Consider the following 18,428-nt stretch of genomic DNA (forward strand, 5'->3'; position numbering starts at 1 on the left):
GCCAGCCCCTAAAAAAGGTACAGAAACCTATCATTTATGGCAGTGCACTATGCTGTGATAATGAAAAATGAAACTGAACCCAAGAGGTTTCATTTGGAGTCCCTTGGAGCCATAATATCACAAACTTTAGAATCATAGGAAACACTGAAAGGAAAGCATACACACAGACATCTTTTTATCCAAACCTGAAAAGACACATACTTGATTCTTACCTCACTCTTTTTTATGCTGCTGAAACCCCATTGATTTTAGTGGACTTGCTCATGGTTTACACTAGTCTAAGACAGTAGTTGACAGAACTATGGAAAATTGAACTAGTTGAGGGTCTGGTCATGTTTTTTTTTTCAATTTTAATGATCTATTCTAAACAACAATTTAACATCTAAAGATAAAGGCCATATTAGAAGCAGATTTTATTTTCTCAAAAGTTTTTCTTTGCTATAGAGTTATAAAATTTGTCCTCATTGCATTGTGAGATCTTGAGAAGGGAAATTAAATTATCTTGTTACCTCTGCATTTTTTTAATTCCTTATGGCAAACATAAATTAAAGGCAATATCATTGTTTCCTGCCTTTCTGTTGATTTTTATATTATTCCTTAAAACATGAATGATTACCAGATATATGACTGACTAATCCTGAATGACTATAATAAGGATATCTCTTTTCCTATATGGTAAACTCACTGCTAATTTAATTCCTTTCTTCCTCTCTCCTCTCATAGATAGGAGGCTATACAGGACGTAGAAGATTATGATTGATTGCAATATTGTAATATAATGAATCAGAAGTTGGATGACTGGCCATACAATATTGGTTAAAGACATCATACTTCATCTGAATATCTAACCCCAAAGGGAACATGTAAATGAAATGTGACAACACCTACTAATAATGCAAACATTAAATCTGAATAATTAAGCATACAGTAAAAAATGTAAGGGCTCGATCCTCAGTGCAGCTGAAAAGAGTGAGATAAAGGCTTAAGCCATGTTTGCGCTTCCCAACCTGAAAACGAAATGCCTCGCTCCCCCAGTAAAATTAAGGCCTGTCTATATTTCAAAGTCCTTTTGTCATAGCTATGTCTGTTAGGGTATGTCTACACTACAGCGCTAAGTCGAACTAACATAGTTCAAATTAGCTTAGTTCGAATTAACGCGTCTAGAACTAAAAACTAGTTCGAATTAGCGTTTTGCTAATTTGAACTAGCGCGTCCACACTGATTGGACGTAGGGGGGCATTTAAGGGCAGCTGAAACAGGTTCTGGCAGGGCATCAGGTCAGTAGTTGCTTTGTGTGGCTGCTGTCTGAGGCTATCTGAGGCTTGAGCTTAAAGGGACCCCCCTGGACAGCCGGTACTCAGCTTTTCCTGCTTGCTTGCCAACCTCGCCGAGGAACAGCAAAGCGTTGGTCTCTGTGCCCGTCTGTGTCGGTGCTTCCCTTCAGGGCCGCCGCCGCAGGTGGCAACATGGAGCCACAGCTCGCCCTGCACCTTCTGGTGCATTTTCTGAACTTGCTGCTGCAAGCCTGCCACCAATGGCTCGAGGCTGCCTGGCACCTCCTGGTGCACGTCAGCCCCCTGCCTCCCTGGGGGCTGTGGAGGAGCCGCGGTGGCGCCCCGGCACCGGCGTGCCCCGCCGCGTCTGGCGTCTGGACACCAGCACCGACTGGTGGGACTGCATCGTCCTGGAGCGCTGGGAGGACCAACAGGGACCCAGAACTTCAGAATGAGGAGGGACACCTTCCTGGAGCTCTGCGAGTGGCTCACCCCTGCCCTGTGCAGAAGGGACACTCGCATGAGGCCCGCCATCCCCCTCCAGAAGCGGGTGGCCATCGCCCTCTGGAAGCTCTCCACGCCGGACAGCTACCGATCCATCGGGAACCAGTTCGGTGTGGGGAGATCCACCGTCAGAGCGGTGCTCATGCAGGTATGGCACTTCTCGGCCACCGCGCCGGGGAGGAAGGGGGGCTGCGAGGAGGGGATGGGCCGCCCCAGGGACAAAGGGGAGGCGGGAGGAGGCGAACACACCCCGCACCAGAGGGGTCAGTCTGTCCCGGGCGTACTACACGCCACCAGGGAGGTTGCTTCCGGGAGTGGGGCGTGGGGCACTGCCAGGGCACGAATGCTCCCAGCCACCCAGGCGCCCCACTGATTGGCGCTTTGCTGTGTCTCTCTCCGCAGGTGGTCAAGGCCATCAACCGGGTGCTGCTCCGCAGGGTGGTCCGCCTCGCCGACCCGGACGCCGTCATCCGGGGATTCGGCGCCCTCGGCTTCCCCAACTGCGGGGGGGCCATCGACGGGACACACATCCCCATCCGTGCCCCGGAACATCAGGCGTCCCGTTACGTGATCCTGCAGGCCGTGTGTGACCACCGGGGACAGTTCACGGACATTAATGTGGGCTGGTCCGGCAAAGCACACGACGCCCGGGTGTACCCCAACTCCTCCATGTGCCAGCGGCTGCAGGACGGGACCTTCTTCCCCGACCGCCACATCAGGGTCAGGGACGTGGACATGCCCGTGTGCCTGGTGGGGGATGCCGCCTACCCACTGAAGCCATGGCTGATGAAGCCCTACACGGGGCACCTCAATCCCTCCCGCCAGGCCTTCAATGCCAGGCTGACCAGGGCCCGCATCGTGGTGGAGGGGGCCTTCGGGCGACAAAGCCCACTTTCAATGCCTCCTCACTCGTCTGGATCTGGCCAAGCACAATATCCCTCCCGTGGTGGCGGCATGTTGTGTGCTCCACAATTTGTGTGAGCGAAAGGGGGAGGCTTTCCTGCCAGCCTGGATGGCTGAGGCTGACCGCATGGCTGGACACTACGGTCAGCCCCGCACTGCCGCTGTCCGGGAAGCCCAGCAGGGGGCCGTTCGGATCTGGGAAGCCCTGCAGGAGAGCTTCCAGGTGGAGGAGGAGGACTGACCTCTACCTTGCAAGCCCCACTGGGGCCTTCTTCCACCCTACCTCCCTTCCCCTTTCCCCTCCCTACCTACTGTAAAATAAAGACACCCGTTTTTCAACCAAAAACGTCTGTTTATTTCACATAACTGGGGTGGGGGGAGGGAGGAATGAGGGTGGGAGAGGGGAGGTGGAAACCTGGGACGAGGGAGCTGGAAGGGGAGGGAAGGGAGGAAGGGAAAGGAAAGCTCAGGGGTGGGAGTCCGGCTGCCTCTCCCGTCTCGCCACACTGCGGGTCCGGGGGCGTCGGTGGGGAATGGTTGTGGAGGGTGGGGCAGGAGGGGCGCGGGGGTATGGGGGGAGCAGGAGGGGGAGCAGCAGGGGGAGCAGCAGGGGGAGCAGGGAGAGCAGGAGCAGGAGGAATTGGGAAGCGGTCCAGCAGGCTCTGGAGGTGGCCTCGCAGGGCACGGCCCTGCTCCTCCAGGGCCTCCAAACTCCTCTGGCGCAGCCTCAGGTCCTCCTGGACCCAGTGGTCCTGGAGACGGAGCTGTTGCTCCAGGAACTGGAGGTGCCGCCTCTGGTAGTCCTCCTGGTTCCTGGCTCTCCTGCTGGCCCGGGCACGGGCAGCTGCTGCAGGCAGGGTGGTGCGCTCTGCAGGCCCAGGTGCTGCAGCTGTGGTGCAACAAGACCAGCGGTCAATTACCCCAGGGGCCCAGGTGTGTGAAACCCAGCTCCCCTCTGCAAGGCCAGGGCCCCTGCAGGATCCCCAGCTGCTGCTCCGTGGTGGGCAAGGCCCAGGCGCACGGTCCCGGGGCTCCCTCTCGCCCCAGCCCCCCGTACACATAAGGGGAGCACGATGGTACTCACAGGTGGATGCCTCCCCGGCCTCGGACGACACAGGCGAGCGGCTCTGTGGGGTGCCTCGGGGGTCCCAGGTCCTGGGCAGGCTGCCGGTAGGCTCCTGGCTCTCGGAGCCCTCCTCCTCCTCCTCCGTCTCCTGGAGCGGTCCCTCTGCCCCGGGGTCTATCACGTCCCGGGGGGCAGAGACGGCATGAGCCCCCAGGAGGCGGTCCAGGGCGTGGAAGTGGGGGCAGGCCTCCGGGTCGGCCCCTGGCAGGCAGGCCCGGGAGTAGGACTGCCGCAGGTCCTTGTTTTTCCAGCGCACCTGCTCCTGGCTGCGCTGGTGGCCCGTGGCGGCCAGGCTGGCAGCCATGCGGCCGTAGACTGCCGCGTTCCTGTGGCTAGTGCGGAGATCGTGGCCATTGGAGGCTTCCCCCCAAACCTCGATGAGGTCCACGATCTCCGCACTTGACCAAGCGGGCGCCCGCCTCTTGCGTCCCCGGGCAGGATTCTGGGAGCTGCCAGGCTGGTCCTGGGGAGCAGTGGAGGGCTGGGTGTCCTCGGGTGGCTGGCTCATGTTGTGGCAGGTGCAGGGTCTGCTGGCTGGGTGCTGGCAGCCTTGCAACTGGCACAAACTGTGTAGCCAGCCCGTGGCCCTTTAAGGGCTCCGGGGCCGGGAGGGGGGCAATAGAGTTTGCCTGGTGTTGGCCAGAGTGGCCACCAGGGCAAGCTGGGAAGGGCTAGCCTCCCACTAGTTCGAATTAAGGGTCTACACAGCCCTTAATTTGAACTAGCTAGTTTGAACTAGGCTTAATCCTCGTAAAATGAGGTTTACCTAGTTCAAACTAAGCGCTCTGTTAGTTCGAATTAAATTCGAACTAACGGAGCGCTAGTGTAGCGCCTATGAAAGTTAGTTCGAACTAACTTTGTAGTGTAGACATACCCTTAGGACTCTGGAAAAAAAAATCACACCCCTAAACAATAACTATGCCTTCTCACATCTTTAATAAAATGTTATTGAGAGCACTTTTGCTGTTGTCTCTTTTTCAGTGCCACTGATACCATCTGAAATTACCCAGAACGATGTGGTTTTTATTAGAAACTAATATAACCCAGCACCAGTTGAATGCCAAAGATTAGCAAAAGAATGGCTCATGTGCAAAGTGATTTAAAAATATCCACCCTCTAGAGTCATAAATCATGGATTCCTAGGGCTAGAAGAGACTTCAGGAGGTCGTTGAGTCCAGCCCCCTGCCCAAACCAGGACCAACCCCAACTAAATCATCCCAGCCAGGGGTTTGTCAAGCTGGGATTTGAAAACCTCTAGGGATGGAGATTCCACCACCTCCCTAGGCAACCCATCCCAGTGCTTCCTCACCCTCCTTAGGGAAATAGGCTATTTCCTAATATCCAACCTAGACCTCCCCCACTGCAACTTGAGCCCATTGCTCTTCGTTCTGTCATCTGTCGCTACTGAGAATAGTCTCTTTTCATCCTCTTTGGAACCTCCCTTGAGGAAGTTGAAAGCTGCTATCAAATCCCGCTCTAAATCTTTTCTTCTGCAGACTATAAATAATGCCAAATCCCTCAACCTCTCCTTATAAATTAAGTGCTCCAGCCCCCTAATCATTTTGGTTGCCCTCCACTGGACTTTCTCCAATGTGTTTACATGGGGGGTGGGGGAGATGGATTACATGCAACATTGGATGCAATTCTCTAAATGTGGCCTCGCCAATGCTGAAGAAAGGGGAATAATCACTTCTGTAGATCTGCTGGCAATGCTCCTCCTAATGCAACCTAATATGCTGTTCGCCTTCTTGGCTAAAAGGGCACACTGTTGACTCATATCCAGGTTCTCATCTGCTGTAATCTCCAGCTCTTTTTCTGCCAAACGTGTCTACCTCTCCCCCTAGCTTAGTGTCATCTCTATCCTTATTTGTCTTCTGTTATAAAGATATTTGGGGCCTGATTCTGTTCTCACATTGGCATTGCACCAACATAATGATATAAGAACAGCCATAATGGATCAGATCAAAGGTCCATCCATCCCAGTACCCTGTCTGCCAACAGTGGCAAATACCAGATGTCCCAGAGGATGGAACACAACAGGTAATCATCACGTGATCCTCTCCTGTCATCCATTTGCAGACAAACAGAGTCTAGGGACACCATTCCTACCCATCCTGGTTAATAGCCATTGATAAACCTAACCACCATGACTCTATCTAGCTCTTTTTTGAACCCTGTTAAAGTCCTAGTCTTTACCACATCCTCTGGCAAGGAGTTCCACAGGTTGACTGTGCACTGAATGAAGAATAACTTCCTTTTGTTTGTTTTAAACTGACACACCAGTCATGATTTTATAGACTGCTATCATATTCCCCCGTCTCCTCTTTTCTAAGCTGAAAAGTCCAAGCCTTTTTAATCTCTCTTCATATGGGACCCATTCCAAACACTTGATCATTTTTGTTCCCCTTTTTTGAACCTTTTCCAATGCCAATATATCTTTTTTGAGATGAAGCGACCACATCTGTACATAGTATTCAAAATGTGGGTGTACCATGGTTTTATAGAGAGGCAACAAGATATTCTGTCTTATTCTCTCTCCCTTTTAAAATGACTCCTAACATTCCATTTGTTTTTTGAGTGCCACTGCACACTGAGTGGATGTTTTTTGGAGAACTATCCACAGATCTCTCTCTTGAGTAGTTGTAGCTAAATTAGTCCCCATCATATTGTATTTATAGTTGAGATTATATTTCCTAATATGCATTACTTTACATTTATCAACATGAAATTTCATTTGCCATTTTGTTGCCCAATCACTTAGTTTGGTGAAATCTTTTTGAAGCTCTTCACACTCTGCTTTGGTCTTAACCATCTTAAGCAGTTTGGTAACATCTGCAAATTTTGCCACCTTACTATTTACCTCTTTCTCTAGATCATTTATGAATAAGTTGAATAGGATGGGTTCCAGGACAGACCATTAGGGGACACCACTAGTTACCTCTCTCCACACTTAACATTTATTCCTACCCTTTGTTTCCTGTCTTTTAACCAATTATCAGTCCATGAAAGGACCTTCCCTCTTCTCCCATGACAATGTATGTTACTTAAGAACCTTTGGTGAGGGACTTTGTCAAAGGCTCTCTGAAAATCTAAGTACACTATATCCACTGAATCCCTCTTGTCTACATGTTTGTTGACCACCCCCTCAAAGAACTCTGGTATATTAGTGAGCTATAATTGCCCTTTACAGAAACCATGTTGCCTTTCTTCATCAAATTATGTTAATCTATGTGTCTGACAATTTTATTCTTTATAATAGTTTCAACTAATTTGCCCGGTACTTATGTTAGACTTACCTGTCTGTAATTGCTATGATCACTTCTACAGCCCTTTTTATTGGCATCACATTAGCTGTCTTCCAATCATCAGGTACAGAAGCTGATTTAAGGGACAGGTTGCAAACCACAGTTAATAGTTCTGCAATTTCCCTCTTGAATTCTTTCAGAACTCTTGGGTGAATGCCATCTGGTCCTGGTGGCTTGTTACTGTTAAGTTTATCATCAATGTGTTCCAAACCTCTAATGACACCTCATTCTGGGACAATTCCTCAGATTTGTCACCTAAAAAGAATGGATCAGGTTTGGGAATCTCCCCAATATCCTCAGCTGTGAAGACTGAAGCAAAGAATTCATTTAGCTTCTCCGCAATAACTTTATCATCTTTGAGTGCTCTTTTAGCGTCTTGATCATCCAAAGACCCCACTAGTTGTTTAGCAGGCTTCCTGCTTCTGATATACTTAAAAAACATTTTACTTTTACTTTTTTACACTGAATTTGGTGGAGTTTTAATGGTTACCAATGGTGTAGCAGCTTGAAGCTGTGTTTAGAAAGTTACAGACTGCTTGGACAAAAGAGTAGACTACAGCAGTGGATGAGAGCCCGACTCAGTGGCTTTGACCTAGGATCTAAAAAAGAATTAACATTCCAGAGAAGAAGGACATCAAACAAATTTGAAAAGATTTGGTCTAATTCCTTAGAAATCTTTGATTATTCCTTAGCTGATATAAACCAAGGTGTGTCTCTTCTTTTCCTCATTTCCCATTCATTTGCTTTTTTTTGTTCTTTTGTCCTTTTTTCTGTTCTCATTATTTTTTCTCTACAAATAAGAGAAGTCAAGGGGGAAAAAAACGGAGGACGACTTGGACATCATGGCATGTCTACCCTGCAATCCTATTTCAGGATACCAGAGTATCCTGAAATAGCTATACCACATCTTAACAGTAAGCCCATTATATCGGGCTCACTATTCCAATGACCCTGTAAACCTCATTCCATGAGGAATAAGGGATGTTTTGGAACAGCGGGTTATTTTAAAATTTGGCGCTGTGACAGCGTCAAACTATGAAATAAGGTATTTTGAAATAAGATATGTAATTTACGGGGCTTGACAAAGTATTAAATCTACTCACCCGTGGTGAGTAGATTTCAGCCGGGCGTCCCATTCATTTGCGGCGCGCGCATGCGCAATGCGGGTCTTGCACATGTGCAGTGCGGGTCAGGTGAGCAGCTTTTGCCACCGTTCATCAAGCCCTGGTAATTTGCATAGCTCAGATTGTGTATTTTATTTCGACCTACAATGCAATGTAGATGCACTCCATGTCAATGTATCTGGTCTACTGCTCCCACGAAAAATCACACTGAAAAAAAAATTACACTGAATATACCCAGAGGTACTGTACAATCTGTGCAAAATGCCTCTACAATTTTGGAGTTAGTTTGGGGGGAAAGGAACAGAACAAAATTTAACAGCACAATACAGAAGTTCTAAAGGTAGAACATGACACTGGGGAATATTCGTGCTTCAAAATGGAAACTTCAGTAAAGACCATAAGGCGCAAATACTCATTTCTTAACAAAATGAAGGTGGGCCTGAAGACATCAGTGTAATTAAAAAAGTGATCAAATAAGACAGCAGAAATCCAGAGCGTGCTCTATAAGTTAACAATCCATATTTTAAAATGAATATTCTTGCAAACTGCAGCCAATGCAGAGAGCCCAGCATCAGGGTAAGATGATTTGGTTGATGTGCTTTGGATCTGCTGAAATAAGCCCATTTATAGGAGCATTTGCATGATGACTAAGTTAAAAGAACACAGCAATAGTCAAGCCTGGTTAAGGGAATGCCTCTTCTTACTGTCAATATTTCAAGCTGATAAAAAGCTGACGAAGTGCTATCAGCATTGTGATGAATAAAAGAAAGGCTAGGACCATTAGCATTAATGGGACTTGTCTGTTAAATGTCATATTGTACTGAAAACGTACCCCAAGGACTAAATTTCATGGGGGAGGGGGAGTTGTTTTCTAGTTTTTGCTTTTTGCTTCCCTTTTTCTCAAAACACATGGAATATTTTGTTAAGAAAAAATCTTTGCGGTGCAATGCAAACTTCCAGAATCACCTGGTATGATTGGTATCCCAGGCTTCTTTTAAACAGGCAGTTAGATTACAAGCTGATTTATAATGCCTAAAATACATATGAAAATGGAAACAATGGCTGCGCTCTGGAAGGGAAGGAATGCAACAGGCATGTGCTGGGCGAGGGCACCCACGTCTGAGCTCTGCAAAATGGTGGTGTGAGTGCGTGGGCTGGGGGGCACCCCATGGCTCGATTCTCAGGAAAGGGGGTATAGATATCTTTCTGAGGGTGTCTCAAGGCTGGGCTCTGAGGGGGGTGGAATCCAGGTGCCTAGGCTGGAGGAGTCCAGGACCTGGGCTCTGGTGGGGAGGTGTCTGGACTCAGGCCTGGCAATAGAGTAAGGTAAGAAAGGCGGTTGCCTTGGACCCCGTGCTTTCAGGGCACCATGCTGCCTGGCACCCACCCGCTGGCTGCTCTATCCCTGCCCTGGCAGCCAACCACAGCATGCCACCTTGGGCCCTGCAAACTCGTTGGCCAAGTCTGTCTGGACAGGCTAGACTCTAGGGTGAGGGGGTACTGCCAGACATTTGCACCTCCTCCCCAGGGTACCAGGGTGTGGGCTTTGTGGGGAGATCTGATGACTTTCCATCTAGCTGGTCTCAGGGGGAAAAGGGACAGAAAAATAGAAGCTGGTTGTCATAGGGTTTGTTTTGTAAACTCTTTGTTCCTGGAGGAACCATTTTACTGTTGTCTCTGTTGTTACACACAAAGTTGCTGACAGATATTTTAAAATGAATTACCAAACGAATTGGAAATGACACAATTATGCAGTGTAATTTTTACAAATAAAATATGATCCATTTTAAAATATTGTATGCACGATTTTTAATTTTTTGGCAGAAAATTCCAACAACAGTATGTGTCTCAATACACAATACTGAGAGACATTGTCAATGTTGTGCTTAAAAGAAGCACCTGGGATCTTTTTCAGGGGGATAAGGCAACACGGCACATTTATTGAACATACATAGATCAATCAATATTTATCATATGCATAGGATACATTACACTCATGCACTCTCTCGCACTCTCAAGCACACTCCGTCTTGTTACCAAAAGTTGCTCCCCCTAACTGCACTGGCCGGGTGAGTTAGATGGGGAAGGGGTGGAGCTGGGCTTCTGCCAATCCAGATCGATGCTCCCATATTGACAAGATGAAAACCCGGGGTCCCTCTGCAAGATGCCTCATATTTATCCCTCTCATGCAGCCAATTAGTCATCACCTCACCTTTCTTAATGCTGCTTCAAAGAGTTCTTCCAAGGGCAGGCACTTGCTGCTTGACTCCCAAGGCATCTGTATGTCCAGTCTTCTTAATGAGCTCACGTTACAGGTATTGTCTTGGATCTGGCTCCCAGACCTTCTCCACCCTTGCAACTGCTGCTGGAGGTGCTCACCTTTCATTCTCCATTCACACTTCATTCATTTCAACAGGAAAGTCAAGGAAAGGGGGGAGCTCAAAAGACATTTTTTCTCACAAGATCTACATATATAAAAAGAAAAGTTTCTCTTAATACAAAGTTATAGGAGAAATGTTACGGAGATTCTATAAGAACACTTAAAGATATATCTAAAAGGATAAGATCTTAATACAAAGTTATATGAGAGTGATAATATTACAGGGATTTATCCACATCTGCACCTCAAAAAAGCCTACAGTCTAATAACTGTGGGACTCAGATGATTTCATAATCATTCTGTCTTACAAATAACTATGGAAATGAGTGCCAAACAGTATATTTTTCACATAAGTTAATATTTGTAGGGTTAACAGAAGCAATGAGTTTTGAAGAGGAATTAGAAGACTGGATGATCACCTGGAGAAACCTATTATGCAGATAAGTATGAGTGGCCTGTGATGCACAGGTCAGACTAGATAATCATGATGGTCCTGTCAGGCTTTAAAATCTATGAAGGAATAGTTCAGAAGAATTTATTTTATTTAACTTCAGCAGAACTTCCTGAATAAAGGAAAGTTACTTACTTTATTGTACCTGGAGCTCTTTAAGATATCTCTTTCACTATGAGGCACACATGAATGCCACACACCTGAGAATGGAGGACTATTGCAAGCACTGTTCCCACTAGTCCGCACCCATGCTTCTTGCACTCTGTACTAAGTGTGTACAGGGTGGGACAGATGGATTGTCTTTCAATTTCCTACTGCAAAAAACAGGCATGATTTGAAGCTGAGGGGAATAAAAGCAGGTAGTAAAATACAGATAGAAACCACACACAGTCTAGAGAATTTCATGGAAAAACTTTCAAAAACAACAACAACTAATAGTCTTGCAGCTCTGTTAATCTGTTCCCCCCCCCCTTCTCCAGATGGGTATTTCAGTTTTAAGAATGGTTTATATAGATCCTGTAGGTGTTTGTCTCTGTCTGTGGGACTGGAGTAAATCCAGCTGTATCTTAGGGCCTGGCTGAAAACAATTGATAAGGAAATGTGTTTTGGATGGAAGCTGGAGCTATGTAGGTAAGTGTAACGGTTGATAGGTTCTTGGTATAAGGTGGTAGAAATATGTTCATTGTGTAATTGTATTGCAGTGTCAAGGAAGTGGATTTCTTGTGTGGATTGATCCAGACTAAGGTTGATGGTGGGGTAGAAGTTGTGGAAATCCCTGTGAAATTCTACAAAGGTCTCCTTTCTGTGGGTCCATATAATGAAAATACCATCAATGTAGCATAAGTAGAGTAAGAATGCTTGGCGGCGAGAGCTGAAGAAATGTTGCTCAAGGTCAGCCGTAAAGATGTTGGCATAGGAGAAGTGAAAAAAACAGGTTGACAGAGCCAGACAAGTACCCAGACATCAGCTACTTCAAGATAGCCCCTACAAAGAAAACAACAGAACACTACTTATCACCTACAGCCCTCAACTTAAACCCCTCCAACTCATTATCAACAATCTACAACCTATCTTGGAAAATGACCCCTAACTCTTACAGGCCTTGGGCGACAGACCATACCTCGCCTAAAGACAGCCCCTTAACCTCAAACAAATTCTTTCCAGTAACCACTTAGCACACCACCATCATAATCATCCAGGAACCCGCCTCTGCAATCAGCCCTGGTGCCAACTCTGTCCACACTTGTATACAGACACTATCATCAAAGGACCTAACCCAGTAAACCACCACATCAGAGTGAACTATGCCATCAAGTGCCAGCAATACCCCTCTGCCATGTACATTGGCCAAACCGGACAGTCTCTACGAGAGAGAATTAATGGACACAAATCAGCCAGAAAGTCAACATTTGGGGAACATTTTAACTTGCTTGGGCGCTCATTAATTGATCTCAGAGTCATCACAATATTTCAAACCAATTTCAAAAGGGAAGCTACAGAACTTAATTTCATTTACAAGTTTGATTCCTACAACAGAAATCTAAACAAAGATGTTGATCGGATGGCCTGGATGGTACATTCCACATCCTAATGACATAAAACCAAACAAAGGGTTCTTAGAGTGGGTACTAAGTATTCTTATCAGCTTCATTTAGCATGGACACTCCAATTGACAATTTCTTTCCCCCTTTTTCCCCTTCTTTTTCCTCCAAGCTGTGATGCAGAGAGGAGGTAGGGCTTGAGCAAGCTGTGATGCCAGCAGAGCACCAGGGGCAGGCAGACCTCAGGTGAGGTGTGATGCCAGCCTGAGCCTTTGAGAAATATGGCCACTCTATTTAATGTGTGTTGCTGCTCACCAGAGCCCTGCTTGTCCCCTGTATCTGCCAAGTGGTTCTAGGTAGGGAAGGGCTAGGGCCAGCCTTGCATGGTGACCCTTTTTCCCTTTGGAAAATATGGTCACTGACACTCTCTTACCATCCCCAAATGCTTTCTTTAGTAGCCTTTACATGTCTATTACAACAAGATGATTGTTTCAGCCTTGATTAAATTGTTCAATTTCTGATCACACCTAAATAGTGGTGACATTCAGGTAGAGAACGAAGATGATTTCTGAACTAAGTTAGCTGCTCTTTTCTATGATTCCTGAGAGGCTGAATATAAAACTCCATCTTCTGACAGTGACCAATGCCGGATGTCCCAGAGGGAGTAAAGAGAAACAGGTAATCATCAAGTGATCCCTCCTCATCATCCCTGACAAACAGAGGCTAGGGATATCATTACTACCTATTTTGGCTAGAAAGTATTGATGGACCTAAACTTTCATTTGTATTAACATGGCTGCCACTTTTTTCCAGCTCGGGGCTTTGCCGGAAAAAAGCGCCAGTCTAGACGGGGATCTTTCAGAAAATAAAGCCTTTTACGAAAGCCTTTTACGAAAGGTCCCTTATTCCTCTTAAAATCAGGAATGAGGGTATGTCTACACTACCCTCCTAGTTCGAACTAGGAAGCCTAGTTCGAACTACCTAGTTCGTGCCCCGTGTAGCCGCGCTGCACGGGGTTCGAACCAGCGGGGTTTTAAAAATGGCGGCTCCCCGCTTATGCAAATGAAGCCCGGGAAATTCAAATCCCGGGCTTCATTTGCAAGTGCGGTATGCCTACATTACCCCGCTAGTTCGAACTAGCGGGGTAGTGTAGACATACCCTGAGGGACCAGATTTATTTTCCGAAAGATCCCCGTCTAGACTGGCGCTTTTTTCCGGCAAAGCCCCGAGCTGGAAAAAAGTGGCAGCCATGTTAATACAAATGAAACGGGGAAAATTTAAATCCCCACTTCATTTGCAATTCCGACTTGTCTCATCTGCATCCCTTTTCCGGAAAAGGGGTGCAGTGTAGAGACAGCCCATGAATTTATCTAGTTCTTTCTCGAACTCTGTTAAAGTCCTGGTCTTCACAAGTGGGTCTTATAAGTGGATCTTATAACTCCAGTTATCATACAGGCTTCAAATGACTACACAGCATCAATATTAGAAAAAATTACTAAGAGCATTATGTGACCAAACAGGAAAGGCCTATTCAAGTATTGGACAAACTATGTGATATGCTATTTTCAGCGTTCTAACAAATGAACCTCAATTAGTAGGAGCAATACATCATAAAAGATTTAATCTTTTCTTTGTTTTCACTCCCATCTTTCTGACTTGTGGTCTGAACGTTTGTTCTGTGTCCAAGTTCACTCCACTATATATCAAGTTCCTTGCTATGACAACAGGTTTTTCTTCCAATTCTGAAGTGTAGCTAAACCTTCTATAATTTGTCCTAAAGTAGGTGGACTTTTTTCTTCTGGATTCAGATGGAATTTATGTTCCTTGGCCCATCTAGTTACAATTTCCAAGTCCTCATTCAATTCATTTGCCAATACATCAATTTCATGACCTGCGATATGAAGTGCAATATCATCTGCAACGTGTATACCCATGATTTCAAGAGGCCTGAGGGGCCAGAGGAATACAGCGGAAAAAGAAAAGGACTTAAAGCTGAACCTTGAGGAGCTGTCTGTGAAATAGAACCATTCAGCCTTCCTGGGTTTCCCCCAATACCAGAGGAAATCTTTTATCAAGAGGTAGATTTTACCATAGTTTCTTGTTTCACTAAGAGCTTTTTATGCCAACTCTGTTATATGTCACACTTAGATACAAAAAGACTGCTACTGATGACTGCAGTGGCTTTTTAAATCAATAACAGGTTGACAGAAAGCCACCAACATGTCCATAAATGAGTATGAGGGCCTATATGCCATTTGGGTAAATTTATAATCCCTTCCTTTAAAAGCCACCATAAAAGCTTTGATTGTACCACTCTTTGCATTATTATGAAAAGTTCATTTGTTAAAGACACAGTCCAATAGCTGCCTGGAGAAGTGGGATCCTTGCCAGTCTTAAAAGACAATCAGGGTCTTGATTGAATAACAAAAACTGAGATTAAGTGATTTGCAGTACTCAGTGCCTGCACAAGTAAATCTATTAACAATATTGGATATTACAAAGAGACTGTGCTTCTATACAGATGACTTAATAGAAGATTCATTCAAGTAAATAATGGAAGCAACACCTCAGAAAGATACAAGCACAGACTGAGAAAACAAGGTGCCTTTAAAACAAGCTATCAGACTATGGTGATCAAGATCAAGATGTTGAGGAAAAGTTTTCAACTGGCAATAATTGCACCTCGGATTAAGCAAATTGGCTACGATACTACTAGGATTCATATCTGAATCGTCTGATCCAATGTACAAGTCTTCTTGCAAATAAAAGCAGAATTATAGACCACAAAATTTATCACAGAATACTAGGATCGGAAGGGACCTGAAAGAGGACATCGAGTCCAGTCCCCTGCCCTCATGGCAGGACCAAAAGTTGTATTTGCCTAGTTTATTGATAAGAATATCATGCGAGACCGTATCAAACGCCTTACTGAAGTCTAGGTATACCACATCCACCACTTCTCCCTTATCCACAAGACTTATTATCCTATCAAAGAAAGCTATCAGATTGGTTTGACATGATTTGTTCTTTACAAATCCATGCTGGTTGTTCCCTATCACCTTGCCACCTTTCAAGTGTTTACAGATGATTTCCTTAATTACTTGCTCCATTATCTTCCCTGGCACAGAAGTTAAACTAACTGGTCTGTAGTTTCCTGGGTTGTTCTTATTTCCCTTTTTATAGATGGGCACTATATTTGCCCTTTTCCAGTCTTCTGTAATCTCTCCTGTCTCCCATGATTTTCCAAAGATGATAGCGAGAGGCTCAGATACCTCCTCTATCAGCTCCTTGAGTATTCTAGGATGCATTTCATCAGGCCCTGGTGACTTGCAGGCATCTAACTTTTCTAAGTGAACTTTAACTTGTTCTTTTTTATTTTATCTTCTAAACCTAACCCCTTCCCACTAGCATTGACTAGGTTAGGCATTCCTTCAGACTTCTCGGTGAAGACTGAAACAAAGAAGTCATTAAGCATCTCTGCCATTTCCAAGTTTTGTGTTACTGTTTCTCCCTCCTCACTGACCAGTGGGCCTACCCTGTCCTTGGTCTTCCTCTTGCTTCTAATGTATTTATAAAAAGTCTTCTTGTTTCCCTCTATTCTCGCAGCTAGTTTGAGCACATTTTGTGCCTTTTCCTTTCTAATCTTGTCACTACATTCCTGTGTTGTTTTCCTATATTCATCCTTTGTAATTTATCCTACTTTCATTTTTTATACGACTTTTTTTATTTTTAGATCATGCAAGATCTCGTAGTTAAGCCAAGACAGTCTTTTGCCATATTTTCAATCTTTCCAGCACAGTGGAATAGTTTGCTTTTGGGCCCTTAATAATGTCCCTTTGAAAAACTGCCACCTCTCCTCAGCTGTTTTTCCCCTTAGTCTTGATTCCCATGGGACCTTACCTATCAGCTCTCTGAGCTTACCAAAATCCACCTTCCTGAAATCCATTGTTTCTATTTTGCTGTTCTCCCTTCTACCCTTCCTTAAGATTGTGAACTCTATGATTTCATGATCACTTTCACCCAAGCTGCCTTCCACTTTCACATTCTCAACCAATTCTTCCCTATTTGTTAGGATCAAATCTAGAACAGCTTCCCCACAGTCGCTTTTTCAACCTTCTGAAATAAAAAGTTGTCTCCAATGCAGTCCCAGAACTTATTTGATAGTCTGTACTCTGCTGTGTTATTTTCCCAACATATATCTGGATAGTTGAAATCCCCCATCACCACCAAATCTTGGGCTTTGGATGATATTGTCATCCACTTCTTCCACCTGGGTAGGTGGCCTGTAGTAGACTCCTAGCATGACATCACCCTTGTTTTTAATCCCTTTTAGCCTTACCCAGAGACTCTCAACACTTCCGTCTCCTATGTCCATCTCCACCTCACTCCAAGTGTGTTTATTTTTAATATATAAAGCAACACCTCCTCCCTTTTCCCCTGTCTATCCTTCCTAAGCAAGCTGTACCCTTCTGTACAAACATTCCAATCATGTGTATTATCCCACCAAGTTTCTGTGATGCCAACAATGTCATAATTGTACTTATTTATTAGCACTTTCAGTTCTTCCTGCTTATTACTCATACTTCTTGTATTTGTATATAGGCCTCTAAGATGCTGATTTGACCTTGCCTCCCAGTTTTGCCCTGATCCTTCTTTCTCTCTGCCATTATAGCCCACGCTCCCATTTCCGACCCATCTCCCAGGACTCCATGTCTTCCACTTACCTGTGGGCTTTGCTCACCTGTCCCCGTCGAATCTAGTTTAAAGCCCTCCTCACTAGGTTAGCCATTCTGTGTCTAAACAGAGTCTGCCACATCCTCAAAAGGTGAACACCATCTCTGCCTAGCAGTCCTTCCTGGAATAGCATCCCCTGGTTGAGGAAGCCAAAGCCCTCCTGGCGACACCATTTTTGCAGCCAGGCATTCACCTCCAGGATGCACCTGTCTCTGCCGGGGCCCCTACCTTTGACAGGAAGGATTGAAGAGAATACCACCTGCACTCCAGACTCCTTCACCTGTACCTCCAGAGCCCTGTAGTCACTCTTGATCTGCTCAGTGTCACACCTCACAGTATCATTTGTGCCCACATGGATGAGTAGCATGGAGTAGTAGTCAGAGGGCTGGATAATCCTTGACAATGCCTCTGTAACATCTCGGATATGGGCCCCCGGCAGACAACATACCTCCCGAGATGAAATGTCAGGGCGACAGATGGGCACCTCCGTCCTCCTCAGAAGAGAGTCTCCAACCACCACTACCCTACGTTTCCTATTCGCAGTGGTGGCAGCAGACCTTCCAGCCTTGTGGGTACAAGGCTTCTCCTCCTCCATTGTAGGCGGTGATTCCTTATCTTCTGTATAAAGAAGAGCATAATGGTTTCCTAGTACCACGGTGGGAGGGTTTGGAGTGGGGATGGAGCAGTGCCTGCTGCCAGAAGTAACCAGCTACCAGTGTCCACCCTGAGCCGTCTCCTCCTCCACCAGTGGTGTGCCCACAGTCCTGTGTACCGGACAGCTACCTCAGCTGTCTCCTCATGGACACAGTCCAGGAATTGCTCATGGATTCAGGTGCTCCTCAACCTAGCCACCTCCTCCTGTAACTCTCCCACCTGCTGCCTGAGAGATTCCACCAGCAGGCACCTTTCGCATTGGATGATCTCCCCAGCCTGGATATCAGTAAGTGGGAATTGCAATCCACAGTCCCTGAAAAACCACACCAGGATCTGGGTAGAGGTATCCATGCTCAGGCTCTCTGTCTGGCTACAGAAGCAGGTGGAGGAGACAGAAGCAGGTGTTGCAGGTCTTCCTGAACATTCATAGGC

The sequence above is a fragment of the Pelodiscus sinensis genome, chromosome 3 (assembly GCF_052426305.1).
Source record: "Pelodiscus sinensis isolate ZL-2025 chromosome 3, ASM5242630v1, whole genome shotgun sequence".
Lineage (NCBI taxonomy): Eukaryota > Metazoa > Chordata > Testudines > Trionychidae > Pelodiscus > Pelodiscus sinensis.